The 14,840-nt window shown below is 43.7% G+C and overlaps 1 protein-coding gene across 1 annotated transcript in view; it reads right to left on the bottom strand.

Moving 5' to 3' along the window:
- Window positions 1–2,305, bottom strand: part of LOC309535180 (uncharacterized protein) — a 76,738-nt gene extending 74,433 nt beyond the window's left edge. The window contains exon 1 of the mRNA XM_082228036.1: window positions 1,539–2,305. The gene's annotated coding sequence lies outside the window, so the exon portion shown is untranslated. The remainder of the gene's footprint in view (window positions 1–1,538) is intronic.
- Between the last annotated feature and the right edge of the window lie 12,535 nt (window positions 2,306–14,840).

Genomic DNA, 14,840 nt, shown 5'->3' with positions numbered 1-14,840 from the left:
CAACTCAGGCTTTTATATACATTATTTACACAATGAGTCCCATCTGATTGGCTGATTCGGCTTTCCTCCTGGAGCCTGATTGGTCTTTTCCTGCAGGCCAATCAGTTGTTGCATTCTAGGATCCTACTTGTCTATTGTTCTAGGATCCAAGCTTAGAACATAACAGACACACAGAAGGAGGACATGAGCAAAGCAGCACTTTCCCACTTGCGATCCTCAGCAACAGGTGTTTCAATCCTTAAAGGTCTCAAATAGTAGAGGCAGGGCAACAACCATCTTGACCAGTAGCTTTTTCTTCCATGAAGTTTCCCGATTCTCTCTCAAAACCACCTACGTTGGTGGCCAGCAGTACATCTGCTGTAACCATGGGCTGTGCAAAGAAATACTTCTTTTCCCCTGCCCCTTTGTCTCCCAAAATTCAGCTTCATTGCATGACCCAGGGTTCTAGTGTTATGACAGAGGGAGAACAACTAGTCTCCATCCACCTTCTCCACACAAACACAGTCCCACCTCTCTTGCTTGCAACTTCCTCAGTGCCTTCAGTTCCCCTTATATTTTGAGAATCATGCATTTGTAGAGAAGCCAAGGCACCGTCAACATGCTATCGGCATAAGGGGAAGTGCATTCCCCTTACGCTATAGGCTCCTGCACATTCTGCAGATGCATAGGAAGCACACCTGTTCCACCATCAATGGGAGAGAAGCGTGACTCATCCTGGCTAGCTCTCAGGTTCCAACAGCTTGTGCCTGCCGATCGCAGGTGAACAATGCAGTTGCCATGGTGACTGGCTTAAGAGTGCAGGAAGCCTCGTTCTGACAAAGTTATATTAGGAAGTAAAGGCAGAAAAATTAATATATCCAGCCACAATGGCATTTGGTAAAAAAAAAAAATGTTTTTGATGCACAGGTTCTGCAAATAGCAGTGGATTTCTAGTGACCAGAAGTCAAACCTTCCACTAAAAGCATTGGCAGTTGCAAATAACAGGTTTTGGACTGGATTAGCCAAATCCAAAACTGAGCATCTAGTAAATAGTACACCAAAAATCAACCACGATGAATGATCCAATGCTCCCTAGGTTCTGATCCTACCCCCATCCTGAATCATCACTACAATGCAAGTAAAGTCTTTGTCAGTCTGGTGCCCTCTAGGCATAATTGGGATTTCAGCCCCTAAGAGCCCCAGACAGCATGGACAGTGATGAGAGGGATAATACAGCAATATCAGGAGGCGAAGGCCTTCCGAGCATATATCATATAAGGATAAATTTGCTTGCAATAGGATGGTTTCATTCAACCAAAAAGAGGCCCACACCACATACCAAAATGGAAAGAAGTAAATATCAGTGGGCACCAAACCCAGGTATATTAATTATTGTTGTCATCATTATTAAAGAGTTGCCTTTTGCATGCATTTCAAGGCAATTTACAAATATACCATAAAGTAGCTAAAAGTAGCTTTAAAAATGGCAGAAAACCCAATGAAAGATAGGTTTTCAAGCAATGCAAAATAAACACCTCTGTCCTGAACCCCTGGCCTACCTTGCAGCAAGTCAAGTCCAAAATTCAAAGTCGGGGGGGGATCAATCCACACAAGCAAAGTCCAAAGGTGAAGAAATGCAGTCCAGGGTCAATCCAAGTAGCCAGGTCTGAAGTCCAGCAGTCAGGATACAGTGTAGAGTCAAACCTGAAGCACAGTCCAGGAACATCCAAGTCAAGGTCTATCGATGTGGGCAGTTGAGCAAACACAGCCTTTTAGCTTTCCTTCCCTTTGCTGTTTTGCCCACTGATTGCAGCACCTGGGCTTGATGAGGCAGGTGACCCTCACCTGTTCCTAGTCTGCTCCAGCTGAGAAATCACACCCCTCCTCCCAGAGATAGCCAGCCCCACTGGCCAGCTAGGGAGCTGGGCTATGGGGCCTTGCTTGCCTCAGCCTCCTAGACCACCCCTCCTGCTTCTCCCTAGGCCTCTGCTCTGGTTCATGTGTAAAGGTAAAGGAACCCCTGACCATTAGGTCCAGTCATGGCCGACTCTGGGGTTGTGGCGCTCATCTCGCTTTATTGGCCGAGGGAGCCGGTGTACAGCTTCCGGGTCATGTGGCCAGCATGACTAAGCCACTTCTGGCGAACCAGAGCAGCGCACAGAAATGCCGTTTACCTTCCCACCGGAGCAGTACCTATTTATCTACTTGCACTTTGGCATGCTTTCGAACTGCTAGGTTGGCAGGAGCAGGGACCGAGCAACGGGAGCTCACCCCGTCGTGGGGATTCGAACTGCCAACCTTCTGATCAGCAAGTCCTAGGCTCTGTGGTTTAACCCACAGCGCCACCCGCATCCCTAGTTCCTGTGTACTGGCCCCCAACCCCTTGCCACCCTCCTCTGACAGATTCCTCTCTGCTCCAGTCAGTCATTCGCACTTTTAAATGAAAAACAAAACAAAAACAAAAATCCACTTTTGTTTTGTTTCATAATGGAATAGAAACACTGGCAATTAATTTCCCAGTTCTGGGTGCATTGACAAATACCTATCTTTGAGGTGCTGAGTTCAATGGGTGTTTACTTTCATGATGTAGCAGCTATATGCATTGTTATTAGCCCCATTAAAAGCAGCACCGTTTAGTCTGTATGAAGATATTCTACATCACAGAGCATGAGAGAACTGGGTGTCTGGGTTAATAAGATCCTTCACATGCATCTCATTAAACAATAGCAGCAATGAGCCTAAATCTTGCATGTACATTAATTTGGATTAGGTTCAATTTATGAAAGGCGAAGAGATAAGGCATTCCTGTTTCAAGGTGCAGAATTCTCTGCTGATGAGACACAGTGGCCCAGGTCAGTCCTTCCTTGGGAATATATAGCAAGGATGGGGAGTGTCTGGCCTATGGGCACAATTAGGCTTAGCCTAGGTATCAACTTGGCCCACAAGGCTGTTTCTCCAAAACCATACCCACCCAAGAAACATCAAGCATGGGGCAAGTAGAAGCACGGCTGTCAGTGCACAATTGGGAGCCTTAAGTTGTGTTTTCAATTGCTCATCACCAAGCCTGCTGAGATCAATGTGTCAGGAGCTTGTCCGACACTCGAGTAGGTCCCTGGCAGAGACACATGCCCGACTGGCATGTTCTCTCCCTCCTGGTCTTTCATTCAGGAGCTTCAAAAGCTTTCTTCTGCCCAAACATCACAGCGACTGATGCCAACAGACACCGGCACACTTAGGGATCCGCAGAGTCTTTGCAGCTTACGTAACAGACCTCAGCAAATCAGCATTTTGGCTAATCTACTTTATTTACATATAAACACACACGGAGCACTGCAACATGGCTCCCTCTCTCTGTAGCATCAGACAGCAAAGAGAAAGAACAAAGGATAATAGTCCCACTTCATGGAACACAGCAATACAAACATCCTGTCTCCGTCACTTCCCACTCTGTGGAGTCAAAACATACAACGTCATGTGAAAGGCTACAATCCCATGACTGCAATCATGGAACAGGAATTCTAACACAATGATCCTGGGTCGTTTCCTACTGAAAGCTCTAAAGTGCATCCCCACTGGGTCTGAAGTCAGCACCTATTACAAAGGAAAAATGGGTCACCTAATGCCATGGTTCTCCACCCTGACCCAAGCTAAGTCACTGTGGTCCCATATAGGTGCATTGGGTGTTAGGGGATGGGGTACACATCATGCTCCTTCTGGGGTGGTTTGTCCATGTTTGGTCCCCATCCTGAACTCAACTCTCACCTGTGGCTCCTAGAAGCTGTCAGCATGCGACAGCAGCCACACCCTGGGAATGGCTTCGACTAGCTGGCTAAACCAGGTGAGAGTAGCCAATGGTCTCAAACCCTTGGTGAGTTAGGGATTTTCCCTGCATGCAAAGACAGTCTCTAGGACAGGCATAGGCAAACTCCGGCCCTCCAGATGTTTGGGACTACAATTCCCATCATCCCTAGCTAACAGGACCAGTGGTCAGGGATGATGGGAATTGTAGTCCCAAACATCTGGAGGGCTGGAGTTTGCCTATGCCTGCTCTAGGGCGAGAACAATAGTGAATCCACTGGGCAAGAAGGCAATTTCCTGTACATGCTGTAGGGGGAAGTGAGGGGCAGATGGGGCCTGTCAACCTGGGAAGGTAGCCCATCTAGCAGAAGGAAAACTCTGGTCCTAAACCTCTGCTGCTTTGTGGGATATTTTCGGGAGAAGAAAAAGCTAAGGAGTAAACTGCACAAATCCAGAGTCCCTAAGATGGCTGGATGGTGCCTTGTATGCTTCCTTCTGCCAACTCCTGCAGCCAAACATATTGTTCTGTGTTCTTTTGGGACCACATCAGTGGGCTTAAACACCCTTACCTCTTTGCAGGATCATACCCATTCAGAGTGGGGGAGGCCCCTTTAATTAACACACCTTAAACGCTGTCAGTCAAAGAAAAACAAAGCTGTTGGGACAGGAGAGGGATTTCCTGTCCCCGTGCTGTCAATAATTAATACATTATTTACACTATCACACTCCTGCTTACCAACTTTCAAGATTCCATTTACACTCTGATCCTTCACTCAGTAGCCAATTTAACGTCAGGCTGACCTTTTCTTGCTTATCAGATAAGAAAAGAATATCATCAAATATGTGCATTTATTATGGCAACTGTATTCAGCGCTATTTTCTTTTTAAAAGGCATTTTAAAAGAATATTTTTTAAAGAATCTGTTAACAGCTAGCAACTCCATACCCTTTAACATTTCTCTGGTGAAAATAGGGACATCTTATTCAGTAGTAGTAGTAGTAGTAGTAGTAGTAGTAGTAGTACCCCATCAATCTGGCTGTGATGCCCCAGTCATTCTGGGAAGCTTCCAACATTTAAAAAAAAATATTATTTTTTAAAAACTTCCTTATGCAGGGCTGCCTTCAGATGTTTTCCAAAGATTTGTATAGTTATTTATCTCCTTGGCTCAGAAGTCAAATAATTCCACACCCTTCAACATTTCTCTGATAAAAATAGGGACGTCCTAAGGAAAAGCAGGGCATTCTAGGATCAAATCAGAAATTGGGATGGCTTCTGTAAATCAGGGACTGTCCCTGGAAAATAGGGACACTTGGAAGGATTGCAACTCTGCATTGCTGTGTTGGAGGCGACAGTGTTTACACAGCACACAAAGCTTTGTTAAAGAAAAAGAGTCTTCCTTATTAAATCCCAAAGGAACTGGCAGTGAGTTCAGCGCCGCCATACCACTAAACCAGTTATACAACAGGAAATCTGATGAAATAATCCCAAACACACTTCAGTCGAAGCTGAAGCACATTAAAGATGTTTGAAATATCTATTTCATCAGGCTCCAAATTAGTTACAGACTCCCAGAAGAAACATCACTGTATGTTTATAAGATGCCACGGAGATGTCATTTCATACAAAGTGTTCAATAAGGTCTGCATCTAAAAATTGTGTATCATTATGATGGCATCCAAAACATCAGAGCATATGTAAGTTCCTGGGACCCCATGTGTTCCTGGGACTCCAATGCTCACCGACACTTGCTAGCATGACCAATGGCCAGGGATGATGGGCATTGTAGCTCAACATAGGTCTGACATTCCTCTAGAGCAGTGATGGCCAAACTTGGCTCTCCAGCTGTTTTTGGGACTACAACTCCCATCATCCCTAGCTAACAGGACCAGTGGTCAGGGATCATGGGAATTGTAGTCCCAAAACAGCTGGAGGGCCAAGTTTGGCCATCGCTGCTCTAGAGCAACGACTGACATGGTAAGAATTCAGAAGAGAGATGGCTAACAGGAAACGAGGCCTATGACTTTTCAGAGACTTTCACTAGTAGTAACAAAATGGCACTGGGCTGTGGGCAAAGTAGAATATCCTCCCTTCAAAGCACAAAACCCCACTAGAAAGAAAAGGGGGGAATCTGCCTGCATTTAGAAATGGTGTGTATCAGGAAGGAAGCAGGCTGAGCATTTCTCCCTTGGCATGCTTGTTTTCTGTATGCAGGGATATATATGCAGACACACACACACACATACATGCTGCTGAATTTAAGTAGTGCAGCCCAGAAAATCAATTGCTACTTGATAGTATAAATAGGCCCTTAGGTTGCTGTGGGGGTCCCTTCTGAATAGACATGTATTCAGAAATAAGCCCTACTGACTTGTGAATGTTTGTGGGTGAGCCGATTTACCAATTAAAACTTCTGAACATTGTTTAAAAAGATTCACTGGAAAGGAAGAGCAAGGACAATTAGAGCTAGCAGGATGTGGCTGACTTCCCCTAATAAATATAATGTCGTTGGGAGTGACTGTCTTTCTAGTTTTTTTTGTTTTGCCATGCTCTCCATGGCAGCCATTTTGTGTTATGCAATATACACACAACCCTCCCCAGCAAATATTTTGTGAGTGGCGCTCCGAGTGCTCTCCCCAAATTTGAAATGTGCCCTGTGGTCAGAAAAGGTTGGCAGATCCTCTTTTGAGTATATGAAATATCAACACAATATATATTTTTATATAGTTCAATTTGTAGTATTTAATGGTGATATATTACCTAGCAACCCTGACCGATGATTCATTAGTTACGTGAATAGTTTGCCCATCTGGTGAATCAGCGTTTGTGGTTATTAATGAATGTATCTGCCTTATCCAACCTCCTTTAATGGAATGCAGAATGAATATCTTGCCCGTCTCGAGGAATTACGAATCAACATAGTATCAAATAAACATTATTTACATCTACTAAAATTAAGAGCAGAAATTATCGAACATTAGCATAATTCAAACAAAATTCCCCTATTACAATAATTAATGACTCATTTAATACTACTTGAATGACTACTTTGCTTTCATTTTGGCAAACTTATTATTAGCATGCTTACTCAGAAGTAAGTACCACTGAGTTCAATGGGGCTCACTCCTGGGTAAGTATTTATAAGGGTTGCAGACTTTAAAAAGGGTAAAAAATATTCACCTAGTGAGTTCTCTTTCCATGGACAGCCTCATAAAGTGAATAAGCCCACATCCTAAACCATGGGTAGGCAAATTAAGGCCCGGGGCCCGGATCTGGCCCAATCGCCGTCTAAATCTGGCCCATGAACGGTCCAGGAATCAGTGTGTTTTTACATGAGTAGAATGTGTCCTTTTATTAACAATGCATATCTGGGTTATTTGTGGGGCCTGCCTGGTGTTTTTACTTGAGCAGAATGTGTGCTATTATTTAAAATGCATCTCTGGGTTATTTGTGAGGCATAGGAATTCATTCATTTTTCCCCCTTCAAAATATTGTCCGGCCCCCCATAAGGTCTGAGGGACAGTGGACCAGCCCCCTGCTGAAAAAGTGTGCTGACCCCTGTACTAAACACACTTACAAGGAAGTAAGCACTATTGGACACAGTGGGATTTACTGGGACGTGGGTGGTGCTGTGGGTTAAACCACAGAGCCTAGGGCTTGCCAATCAGAAGGTTGGCGGTTCGAATCCCTGCAATGGGGTGAGCTCCCGTTGCTCGGTCCCTGCTCCTGCCAACCTAGCAGTTCGAAAGCACATCAAAGTGCAAGTAGATAAATAGGTACCACTCCGGCGCTGCTCTGGTTCGCCAGAAGCAGCTTAGTCATGCTGGCCACATGACCCAGAAGCTGCACACCGGCTGCCTCAGCCAATAAAGCGAGATGAGCGCCACAACCCCAGAGTCGGCCACGAGTGGACCTAATGGTCAGGGGTCCCTTTACCTTTACCTTATAGATGTGGGAAGACAAAATGGCACAGCCAAATCAGTGGAAAGGAAAGAGAAAAACTTTTCTGGGAGGAAAATAATTACAGTCTGCTTCCTCCTGCTTCTAGATGCTAGTCCACAAACACCTCAACTTGGGCTTTTGTCTTTCTAACTTTCTAACTTGTCCCCACCTACCCATTTGTCCTCTGGCACAGAACCCATTCCTTTGCTCCCTTAACAACCCATACTTAGGCTATTACCTCACCAGGAACCTGGGCTGGCTATTCTAGCAACTGAATCCCTGTTGGAATAGCTCAGTCGGTAGAGCATGAGACTCTTAATCTCAAGGTCGTGGGTTCAAGCCCCACACTGGGCAAAAGATTCCTGCTTTGCAGCGGGTTGGACTAGATAACCCCCCATAGTCCCTTCCAACTCTACAACTCTATGATTCAGGAATTAGAAAGGATTCAGACATACAACCTAACTGTTGCCCCCCTGCCAAATACTCACAACACTATACAGTCGTACCTCGGGTTACATACACTTCAGGTTACATACGCTTCAGGTTACAGACTCCGCTAACCCAGAAATAGTACCTCGGGTTAAGAACTTTGCTTCAGGATGAAAACAAGAAATCGTGGTGCGGTGGCAGCAGGAGGCCCCATTAGCTAAAGTGGTGCTTCAGGTTAAGAACAGTTTCAGGTTAAGAACGGACCTCCGGAACGAATTAAGTTCTTAACCTGAGGTACCACTGTATAGCACACTAAGAAAAAATATGCTGAAGATCTGAATGGGTATGTTTTTAGATGGGAAAGAGTGGGTTATTTCTGGAAGGAGACAAGAGGTGAATGTTCGTGGTTTTACTGGGAGAGTGACTGATTGCTTTGACTACTACAGAACAGGTTTGCTGATACTTTAATAGGAGCCTATTATGGCAAGCTCCCGTTTTCAGACACATTTTCTGCAGCTGCTACATGCAAGTATCGGAAGCCCCCAAAAGGAAACCTCGATGTTTCAAAACTGGATTGGGCCTCAGAACCACCAGCCCTCCTTAACACTTGTTGCCGATATGTTTGCAGAAGACAGCCTCAAGGTAACAGCCTGTGATTTGTCACCTTTTCTTTCTAGTGGGACCATTAAGTTCTGATGATAACCTTTCTTCTCAACTGACAGGCTGCGGCAGTTTTGTCAGACTAAATGTTATGCACAAATAAGTCGCTAATGACAGAGCTAAAGAGGCCAGAGCGATCCAAGTTCTTTCATTCTCCCTGATTATAAAGATATTTGCATAATGTATGAATTCAAACATTATTGCTGTTAAATAATGCACAAATATTCTCCCATGCTGCAATACATACTCTTTCCTCTTCATGGATCATTTTGAGTGTATCATTAAGTTGGGTTGTGGGTGTGGGTGTGTGTAGGGGTTGTGTTTTTTTTTACCCCCTGTTTAAAAATGTTACAACTCCACATTGATAACCATTTGGCTGGGAGAGGTCTCATCACCCCAAAGCTGGCTAACTCTCCAAACTGTAAATGATGTATACATTATTAAATGAGTCGTGTTGCCCTCTTTTCAGAATGCATTACCATCAAAATGCAAAACTTAGCATTCCAAAAATGTCAGTTTGGGATGCAGGTTCATCCCAGAACACTTCATTATCGGCCAAGGCTCAGTCGGCGAGAATCTAACGTTTTCATAGCCAAAGAAACTTCCCCACATACCAGTATTTTTTGGGGGCTGCTTTGTGTTTACACAGACAAATACATTCTTCTGAAGGCTGGTGCAACAAGTCCACATCAGAAGCAGTGGGCATCACCCGCGTCCCACTGACCCGAACATTGATTGACTCTTCCGTCATTACTGTTTTCTTATTCTGTTCTCTTCCCATTTAAAGTATATCCCAATTAAGAGTGAATAGTCCGGACCATTTCCATAGTGAAGCTAGAAAACGGGTCCCTGTGGCAGCACGACAAATTATGCAGATGCAAATCTGCACAGCTGAGTTTCCAGCCAAAGAAGCTGGGGAAGGGGCCACAGCTCAGAGATGGAGAACACATATTGCATGCTAAAGTTCCCAGGTTTGACTCCCAGTGTCTCCAAGTACGGTTGGGAAGGAGGGTCTCTGCCAATTAGGGTTGACAGTACTCAGCTGGTTGGACCAATGGTGTGACTCAGTATAAGGAAGTTTCCTGTGTTCCTAGATGGGGGGAATGGAGTGAAATTAGTGAGGGCTTACCTCTTGGAATTCCGCTACCATGTCCCAAAACAGAGTGAGTCAACATACTCTGGGAGAAATAAAAAAATTCCACTGAGTGTATCTGAAGAAGTGTGCATGCACACGAAAGCTCATACCAAGAACTAACTTAGTTGGTCTTTAAGGTGCTACTGGAAGGATTTTTTTTATTTTGACTATGGCAGACCAACACGGCTACCTATCTGTAACTGATACTCTGGGAGAGTTTACCCCACCATTTTTGTTTCCCAAAGGCTGCCACAAGTTGCCGTTGTGCCCAGTGAAAACCTGGTTTAAACATGGTTTAAGCTAGAAGCAACCCAATGAAAATGGGTTGCTCATTTTCCGATAAACCCCTTAAGGCAGCGGTTCCCAACCTGTGGGTCTCCAGATGTTGTTGGACTACAACTCCCATCATCCCTGAGTTCTGGCCTTGCTAGCTAGGGTGGTGGGAGTTGTAGTCCAACAACATCTGGGGACCCACAGGTTGAGAACCGCTGCCTTAAGGGTTGGCTAGTACTCTAATGTCAGGACTCAAGCCAGCTGTGAGGCATGAGCAGGTAATTAGAGGGTTCGCCCCCTGCGCATCATTACCCAACTCAAAAGAGAGAAACCAGCCATATCACACCAGCCAAGGAAGTCTCCTCTCAACAATAGGTAACAGTGGGTCAGTTGGTACATTTCTGATCTCTCTAAAATGTATTTAGGTCAGGAACATTTACAGTGGTACCTTGATATTCAAACGCCTTGGTTCCCAAATGCTGAAAACCTGGAAGTAAGTGTTCCAATTTTCGAACTTTTTTGGAAGCCAAATGTCTGATGTGGCTGTCAGCTATTGTTTCCAGAGCACCTGCACCAATCAGAAGCTGCGCCTTGGTTTTTGAACATTTCAGAAGTCCAACGGACTTCCAGAACAGATTAAGTTTGATGCTTTTATTTTTGCTATTTATTTTGCCTTTTCGTTTTTGAGGCTTTTTCGGTTAATTTGTTTTTGTGACTGTGTGGAACCCAGTTCAGCTACTGATTGATTGACTGATTGATTGACTGCGGAAATGGATAAAAGCCCCCAATTCAAACAATAACTATCATCAGTGCAGGTAAGAATTTGTTTTTTTAATCATCTACAATACTGCCTTATTTATTTTATAGTACAGTACATTGATTGCTTTCATTTTATGGATCAATGGTCTTGCTAGATAGTAAGATTCATGTTAAATTGCTGTTTTAGGGTTGTTTTTAAAAGTCTGGATCGGATTAATCCATTTTGCATTACTTTCTATGGGAAAGCGTGCCTTGGTTTTGGAACACTTTGGTTTTGGAACAGACTTCTGGAACGGATTAAGTTTGAGAACCAAGGTACCACTTTCCTGGTCTGGAACAGAGGTGGTCTTGTTGGCTGCAGAAAACCACCACATTTGTCATAATGAATATATTAGCCTGCTGGAAGGAAAAGGGAGCAGACCCATAAGGCCACCCTTTCTTTCTTTCTCCGTTCATGGCAAAGCCAACAAGGTGATAGTCGACAGCCTTGGAAATTGTCAGCCTTCACTAGTAAGCCCATAATACTATAGACGTAATACACATTTTTGTATAGAGTGGTACCTTGGTTTACAAACTTAATCCATTCCGGAAGTCCATTCCTAAACCAAAGCGTTCTTAAACCAAGGTGTGCTTTCACATAGCAGTGGGGGGACTCAGTTTACAAACGGAACACACTCAACAGGAAGCGGAACATTTTCTGCTTCCAAGGCAAAGTTCACAAACCAAAACACCTACTTCTGGGTTTGCAGCATTCTTAATCCAAGTTGTTCATAAACTAAGCTGTTCTTATACCAAGGTACCACTGCATTATGATCTTTTTGAATCAACTGTTCTGAATGCCTTGTCTTTATGGGGCTTGCAGTACTTCCAAGCTGAAACAATTTCCCTTTATAACCGCAGGCGTTCAAGATTTAAATATTGACTTCATCCTCTGCCTTTCTCTCTCTCTACAAAGCATCCTCTTTGCCTGGGTCACATGAGTGCCTTGCCCTTTGAATTATTTTTTACTTACCGTGTAGCTACAACTAAATTTTGCATTCAGATCCAAAGTCGCTGGATTCTCAAGCTTAAGTCAATTTTCTATTTGCTTTGGATATGAAATAATAAAGTCTCCGGCTCACATCATCTTTATGATTTGCCATTCTAATGCTAAAAGGTGCCTCTTCTATTTGCACTCCTAAGGTTACTTTCCCTATATACTCTCTCGCTCATATACATGCATGTAGAGAGAGCCCATTTACTCTGTCAAATGGATTTTCTGTCATTTCCCTTCCCTCTCTCCTACTTACTGTTGTTGATAGCAAAGCGAATACGTTTCTGAAAACCTAATAAACTGATACGACGGTGAGAAAGGCCGCGTTCCCCCCACCTTGCATAAAGTGATTCTGCATATCCTGCAGAACGTTCCGAAATGGATCAGATCAACCTTAAACAGTCAATTGCGAATTGTATGTGCTGCAAATTGTATATACTTGGGGGAAATCAGCAAAGCAAAATGGACTGTGAGAATTTGTCGGGTGCGTAGTGGTGTGTTTTCTGGGGTGGGGGAGAGAAATCCTTTGGAAAACAAACACAGGCTACATGGGAAATTAAATTATACAATTTAAAACAGCAAAATGGCTGCCGAGGTGCATGTTTTTATAGTCTCAAATATATATTTGCAAACTGAAATTCTCTCTCCTTTAGACAGTATTATGCAGTTCAGCTACGTAACTTTTTAAAATATATACATTTTTATGTAAAATGCAGTAAAAAGGCTACAGACAAATTGAATTTAAAGCACTACAGAACTTTAAATGGGGGAGGTTAAATTTTTTGGCATGAGAGCAGCAATCACTCTAGGTCAGGGGTGGGGAAAAATTTTGCCTAGCAGGCTAGATCTCCATCTCCCCGCACCCCTGCTGGCCAGCTTGGACAAGTAGTCAGAGCCACCCATGGTTCCATCATTTGGCATCATAATTGCCTGCAGAACATCCCAGGTTCAATCCCTTACATCTCCTGTAACATGCCCCTCAACCGTCCCAATTTGAGTGAGACATCTCTGAATTACAGAAGACATCCCAGCTTCTGATTAGATCCTGGAATGTCCCTATTTTATTTTATTGTCTGGGACTCTGGTGCGAGTTAGCTGGCTCACGCCATAGCGGCAGACCAAAAGGCAATCATTTTTTGTTGCTGTCGTGTGAGTCAGCTGGCTCCCACGAGAGCTCGTGACCAAAAACAATCATCCTGATCACCGGGATCATAGAATCAAAGAACTGTAGAGTTGAAAGGGACCCCAGGCCAATCCCCCTGCAATTCAGGAATCTCAACCATTGCATCCATGACAGATGGCCATCCACATTTCTGAAAGCTCCGACAGTCTCTACCATGCCTCATTTCTCCAAAGGAACACTGACTCTGGTTGAATGCATGGAAGCCCATGGACTCTTGCCACTACCTGGCAGAGACACCCAACTTCTGTAACCATACATAACCAAGAAAACAGACCATTGTTACACATGTGACTTGAGGAGTTTTAACCTTGTTTCCCAACCGCTGGCATCCACTTTTAGGCCTGGAGTGAGCAAAGCCTGTGACATACATGGAGCCATTCTGCATTTTTGGGAGCTTCTCTCTCTCTCCTGGGTCCCTCACTTCGATCCCTGCCTTCAATAGTGATAAGAAGTGACAGCAGTTGGGTAAAACAATCAGAACTTGAGCTGAAGAGCTCATAAACCCTTTGACACTTCAATAAACCAAAAGGCAATATAAAGCTTCTCGAAAATGTATCCGTTTCCATTTGTAGGGGCCTCAGAGGGTGGAACCAACTCCCCATTTGAAAGACTTCATAATATTTTTAACCCTTCTTTTATACATTTTTAATTAAAAGTAAATACTAAATTCTACATAGAGAATTTTCTCGCTATATATATATTTCAATGGCTGCTATCCCCACAACAGAGCTTTATGCCTGCTGCTTGGACATCTGTAAATCAATATGTAATATTTTAAACCTTAATTAACCATCTCCTTTATGTTGAGCAAAAGCAGGCCCCCTTTCTTGTAATGGATTGAGTGCTACTTTACTAACCAAAGCTTTTCATCATGTAGGTCAGATCAGAAATTTTTTTCTACCAGTGTTGTATATTTGATGTCCTAATTCACAGATCCATGGATCAGGATATGCAACTAAATATTATCTCAGTGAGGAGGACCATTCTTTAATCATGTTCTGCTTTTCAGCTCTCACAATTGTCACTGACAGAATGGACTGGACTATAGTTCTATTTAATTTTCAGGCTTAAAATGTGAATCTTGAGACTCCAGGCTGCAAGCAACAAATTACCAGAGAGCAAAATGTTTTGCAAAACTTGGAAGCCAAATAGCTTGCAGGGTGGGGGCCAAGACCTACATGTACCAATGTCAGGAAAGAGCTTGTTTTCACTGCCTCATTCTGATCACAATCTCGCCTTCACTCATACACACCCATTAGTGTTTAACTGAGAGGTGCCAGGGCTCACATTTGCTTGAAAGCCATAGCCTCTGACCTGAAGGTCTTCTCTGGTTAATGCAAACCCATTTGATCTCGACTGTCAAGAGGCAGTGTGCTTCTGAACACCAGTTGCTGTGAAGTTCAGGTACAGAGAGTGCTGTTGCATTCAGGTTTGGCTTGTGGGCTTCCTGCCAGCATCTAGTTGTTGAGGTAAGGGTAGCAAAATCGCAGCAAAGCAGCTCAATTCATATACATGACTGACACCCTTCTTTGGAAATTAAACCAATGTCCATATTTTAACATTCAAAAACTTTACTTGCAGAAACTTATAGATGAATCAAAACATGATAATTGCAGTCACATGTTTCTCCAAGCATGGGTTTACAGTCTCTT

Source organism: Podarcis vaucheri (genome assembly GCF_965113315.1).
Source record: "Podarcis vaucheri genome assembly, chromosome: 6".
NCBI classification, from domain to species: Eukaryota; Metazoa; Chordata; class Lepidosauria; order Squamata; family Lacertidae; genus Podarcis; species Podarcis vaucheri.
The sequence above is the reverse complement of the archived record's forward strand: the minus strand, read 5'-3'. Positions and strand labels throughout refer to the sequence as shown.